The sequence below is a fragment of the Aulostomus chinensis genome, chromosome 23 (assembly GCF_037954235.1).
Source record: "Aulostomus chinensis isolate RoL2024-O1b breed Wild chromosome 23, RoL_Achi_v1.0, whole genome shotgun sequence".
In the NCBI taxonomy this organism is placed as follows: domain Eukaryota; kingdom Metazoa; phylum Chordata; class Actinopteri; order Syngnathiformes; family Aulostomidae; genus Aulostomus; species Aulostomus chinensis.
Window position 1 is genome coordinate 9,648,385 of NC_141342.1, and position 6,000 is coordinate 9,654,384.

At 42.9% G+C, this 6,000-nt stretch overlaps 1 protein-coding gene across 2 annotated transcripts in view; it reads right to left on the bottom strand.

Moving 5' to 3' along the window:
• The window catches only part of bahcc1b (BAH domain and coiled-coil containing 1b), a 61,460-nt gene extending 56,123 nt beyond the window's left edge, over window positions 1-5,337 (bottom strand). The window contains exons 1-2 of one of the 2 annotated variants that reach the window (XM_086195500.1): window positions 4,984-5,337; window positions 4,540-4,631 (exon numbers count right to left, since the gene is read on the bottom strand). The gene's annotated coding sequence lies outside the window, so the exon portion shown is untranslated. The remainder of the gene's footprint in view (window positions 1-4,539; window positions 4,632-4,983) is intronic. The other variant, XM_086195499.1, reaches the window with a different exon arrangement.
• Between the last annotated feature and the right edge of the window lie 663 nt (window positions 5,338-6,000).

Genomic DNA, 6,000 nt, shown 5'->3' on the forward strand with positions numbered 1-6,000 from the left:
AACGATGAAAGGAGATAAGGGGGGGCGGTTTCAAGGCGCCCCCCACAGCGAACCCCGTTGGCCCCAGAGCAAAAGGAGAGTCAAGAGTGACTAAATCAAAGGGAATACGGTAAAAGGGGGGAAATTACACGCCGTATGAAATGTAGAGGCTAGATTCGCGGAATGGTGCAATGACAACTTTGTGTTTAGAAAATGAAGGCGAGAACGGCAACCGGAAAAAAGCAATTGTGCCGCTGCTGCTGCGAAGGAGTTCCTATTTTCACAAACACGAAGGGAGAAAAGTTTTAGTGGAAAAAAGAAGGCGGTGGAGAGTGAGCAAGAATTCCTACAATTCGAAGGTTTTTCGTCTTAATGTGATAGCAAGATCAGTGTCACCTGAGGTATTTAGGCGTTTTGTTCATGCACTTACACCTTGAGAACTTTTAGCAATGAGCAATTGATTTCATACACACACACACACACACACACATATATATATATATATATATATATATATATATATATATATATATATATATATATATATATATATATATATATATATATATATATATCTCAAGACAGCATTTCCGCCTTTGGGGAAATGTGTTTTATTTATTTTAGCCTATAGAGTACAAAGAAAAAGATAAGGTTGTTAATTCTCCATATAAATATAAACTATATATTTATATAAATTCATATATTTCAAATCATATAAGCCTAGACTTTTCCAACTGACGTGATGTCCTTTAATATGAACTAATTATGTCTCTTCCTTTGCTCCCCAAACAAAACACAGTATGGACAAAGGAAACAAGTCTGCTTCTGCCGTCATAGACGAGACAACTTTACGGAGGAATTAATTGATACACACAGCCTATAATTCAAATCAAATAACGCCAAAATGAGCAGATTTATCACGTCTGTAATTAGTTAATCGTTGCCCTCTTTTTCCCATTTGCACAGCAGCCTGCATTCCACAGCCCTGTGCTCTCCAACGAGCTCCAGCAGCCACCACGTGTCCACACACGCGCGTACATACACACGCACTCACACGTGCGCGTAAACACGCACGCGCTCACACGTGCGCGTAAACACGCACGCACGCACACACACCAAACCATATTCTGACTTCCGCAATTGCTCGAAATCAATTTTTTATAGCTCAAATTAGCTTTTCGGTCAGCAGGACAATCGTGAATCATCATCATTTTTGGATCAGAATCTGTTAAAAAAATTAAAAAAGAAAGAGAAAAGAAAAGAAAAACCCAACAACGACAACATTTACGCTGTGTGTCACCGGAATTTTCGCAGGTCACACTTACTAGTACAACCACACACTTTAAAAAATCATTTATGTGTGCTATTCATTTGCATAATTACATTATTATAGAAGTACTAGGCAAGTAGACTTTATGCCATTATATTTATTTATTTATTGTAAAATTTCATGAAGAACTTCTAAAAAAAAAAAACGTAAAATTAAATAAGTGTATTGGGTATCCCATGCGCTTCTGCTACCACCAGAATTGAAGTTAATATCCACTGTATTTGTATGTATGTTTCACATATTTACTTGGAAACGACTTCCTTTTCAGGAGCAATGGCAGCTCAAAAAAATTGGCAACTGGCGCTTCAAAACAAAACAAAAAAATGCATTGAATTTATTTAGTGACAAGGAAACGCCTTTTATAGCTTGGCTTTTATTGGTTCTTTTTCACTTAAAAAACGTGGGGGTTGGGTGTGTGCGTGTGAGGGAGTGCACGCACGCTGAAAGAAGGCGCGCGCACGCACGCACGCACACAAACACACATACATACACACAAGCCTCCCCCTGGTCCGCGTGCCGAGTTCCCCGCACTGGCGGGGGGCGCGCGGATAATTAATGCGGATTGACTGATTGCTCTTGAAACAGACCGGTCCTGCGCGCGGATTGTCCTCGAGCACTGGAGCGTCGCTGACTGACACTTTGCACCTTCCCGTCTTTGCTTCCTAGTTTTGCCGTTTCTTCTCCCACAACACTCGACCGCCGCACGGGGCTCCTCCTCCGCTTGGAGGAGCCACACATCTCGGCCGTGCTCCTGCCGTCCGGCCCGTTCAGCCAAGCCCCAGCTCTCCCCCTGCTCATGAGGTATAAAACATTCCAGATTTCGACGCTTTTGCTTCCTACACATTCTCGGCTTGGAGCAGCGTCTGTACTGTGAACATGAAGTTATACACCTGAAGTGGAAAAAAATAGTGAATAAAGCATTTTCCGCACATTAAACCGCGGATGGCTGAATTGACTTTAAAGTGGGTGCTATACGCTCCGTTGCAACCTCACTATTAATTGAGTAAACTTTGAACGTCTAAATAGGACCACATTTTTTTTCTGCTCCAGAAAGGCATAATTCATCGCCAACGGGAAACACATTGGCGAGGCTGGATTTAAATGAGGTCCAAATGGAGAGCTGTCTCCACGGGAGGCCCTCGCGGGGCAGCCATCCCTATTCTCACCAGATATTTCTGATAGCCCTTTAATGATGAGAATTTCCAAACAGGGCCGTTCTGCGGGGAGACGCCCCGGCTATCTAAAGGTGCTGCGATTGTCTCATGAGACAATGGAGCCGTATTAAGAGTCGAAACAACGACTGAGGCGAACAAAGCTGTGTATTTTACAGGATTTGTGGGCCAAGCAACCAAATTTCTAAAAAGAAAAAAAAGAAAAAAGTTTGAAGATGGCCGGACACAGAAACAAGTTCTGTTGGAGTGTGGACGAATGCTGCTGCAGGAACCCGTCTCCCTCCCTCCCCCCCCCCTCTCTCTCTAGGTCTCTCCCTCTCTCACACACACACTCGCACTCGCACACATGAATAAAACAAGTGAAACTGCTTTAAACGACACAAAACTCTTACGTCACGTCGACGACTAAATGTCTTCCTCGAGATCAAGAGGATGATAAAGCAGCAGCAGAGGATGATGGTGACGGAGGGAATGGTTTGGGCACCAAATTAGTAGCTGTCTCCCAGATATATATGGGCTGTAGCAGCAGCAGCAGCAGCAGCAGCAGGCCTGTATGGATGACATCTATTTATGGGCCATCAAAACGTGCAGGTAGAGACTGCAATTATCGTTACTACTTCTACGTAAAGAGCCATATAGCGCGTTGTCCTGCGTGTGTTTGCACATGTTTTCATATTCAGACAGCTTGGAGAAGCGAGCATATTAAACACGCAAATAATGGGATTAAACATCTCGTGTGCCTGACGTGTGACGGACCAGCTCAGCGCAGTGCCACCTCACTTTGTCTATTTGTCTTCCAAAAAAAAATTTTTTTTTTTTTTTTTTTTTAGGCTAATACTTCCTCCTCTGGCAAAACATGCGCGCGCGCGCACGTACGCACGCACAAACACAACGCACACATGAAAGCCAACGATCCCTTTTTGAAGCCAGACTTCTGTTTTTCTAGTTGTTGAGTTTTGCACGAAGATCATAAAACACACCTTGTTAATGTGTAAAACGTCTGAGGAATCGAAGAATCTTAAAAGGTGTTGGTTTAACATGCTGGACGCCCTGAATGTGCAGCGGGGTCAAAAGGTCAGGTGACCTTCTCTTATTCTTCACTCAAAATGTAAAGTTTTTTTTGTTGTTTTTTTTAAAGTACTTGATTCTTTCGACTGTCGTGGCTGACAGCAACAATGTTCCGGTCATCTTGTCCTCCTGAACGCTGCTTGGTCAAACCTTGGCTGGTGATTTCAGGTCTGTGCTTGCTCAGATATGAAAAGACATCCAGCAGCAATCCTGGATTTATGCTTGATGCTGGAGGTTCAAGACAAAAATGCTTGGTTCCGCTAAAAAAAAATGTCCAAAATAAAAACGATGTAAAAATAATAATAATAAAATGTATTATTATTAACAAATATTTTTGACACAAGTGTATGTTCCAGCGATGAGATCAAGTAACTCACAAAGCAGGTGCTTGGTGAAGTAGCCACCGAAAACACAGTAACTATATTGTTCAGAAATGACATGTGTGACAAAAAAATGTTTACCTGCCACTTGAAATTAAAAAAAAAAAAAATTTGATAAATTAAATAATGGAAATGATTCCAAACATCCTTTGACCAGTGATTTTGTAGACACTTCACCCCCAAAGTGGCCTTAAATTCGAGGATACATCCCAAAAAGGCACATGGATGTGTTCTCACCGTGTGTGTATCGATATTTTTGGTAGAACGAGCGAGTTTATGGTAGAGACATCTGTGCACTGGGAGGACATTCGGTTAAAGGGTTAATGTTAGAATTAGTTTGAGTTCAGGCATTTATAGACATGATCGGTAAAATAGGCAGAGGTGTGAATTTTCCAACGCGCGTGCGCGTGTGCGGGCTGTGTGTGTGTGTGTGTGTGTGTGTGTGTGTGTGTGTGTGTGTGTGTGTGTGTGTGTGTGGTATAAACAGCAACCTAGTATCCTCAGTGTTGCCGTGTAACTTAATATAAGAGAAGTAAGCCTGACAGACTATATAACAGCCAACTCTGGAGCAACCTAAACGCAGCAGCCACACTTGACATGCATCAGTCACCTTGTCTGCGCCACCACACTGGCACCGTTTCGCCCACCAGAGGCCCGGATCGATCAACCGTCTTACGTATGTAGCGTAGAGGATCTGCCCTTCTAAAAATAAATAAATAAAAACAATAGTTTGGATATTGGTGGGCAGTCGAGATAATATGAGTCAATAAAAACGTATCAGCGGTTCAAAGTGTACAACAGTCCAGCGACTTTCAAGGAGGCCCAAATAAAAAGCACCCTGAACCGCATAATTAGACTAGGCGGCGTAATTTACGCCTATAAACAAACATATAAAGCAATACATACTCTTTCTACGGCACACGTTGGATACTGGACCCACGATTAGAAGTACATTTAAAAACAATAGCTTCAGGGCTGTTTAGGTTAATCCCAAAAACTGCAATGACAATTTTTGACAAAAAAATATTGCAATGGTACAAACTATACCACCTACCTACAAAACGGCCGTCTCCTCGCTGTAAAAGCGTTTACAGATATAAGTTTGTTGTACCGTTGTACCGAGAAGTCTTCGTTCCTCCTAAAACTTGACTATTCGAAAAATCGTCCGCAGCAAGGGTGCATTGAAACGCACGGACTTAAATAGCTTCGCTTCCTTACACGTTTAGTCCTCCTGGTGGATTTATCCGCCGAGGGGGTTTTCCCGAAACAAGCGCCGGATCCTGTGGATGCGAGTCGCCGTGAGGCTGTAGAGCGAATTACTGTCTGGGTGCGCGTCTTCTCGCTCCCACGGTTGGAGCTGAACCGCTGACATGAAGCAGAGAACTGATGGAGAAACGCGCTGCTGCTGTTCCCCATGCACTCTGTCTGCTTCTCTACCAGACCAGAACGGAGCTTTCTTGCATTTTTTTTAATCAGGGGAGGGGGCAAAGGGACATCATCAAGTATGCTTGTGAGTTACACACCATGAATACACACCCACCACCTCCATCCATGTCAGCAAAGATATAGTAGCAGTATGCTGGTTAACACACACACACACACACACACACACACACACACACACACACACACACACACACACACACACACACACACACACCTTTCTCTGACCGGTGTTGTTTTGTTTGCAAATGTGATTAGTGGTGATCCGGATCTGCGCGAGGGAGGAGGAGCAGGAGGAGGAGGAGCGGAAGGCCTCCTTCGCTCATCTTCCTCATATCCAGCACCAACTTCCTTCTCCCTGTAGAAGTTTGATCAAGCATGAGGCGCAGAAACACTTCGGGTTGGCGGTGGGTTTCATGTGGACTGACATCAAAGTGAACAATCAAACATTCCCTGGAACTCTAAAAGCTATTTGATAGTAGTTCACCAAATAACAGATCAATCTCCGAGGTCACCCACCTTGTTAAAATCAACACCACATCAGTGCCTGCTAAACATCATATATATATATATATATATATATATATATATATATATATATATATATATATATATATATATATATATA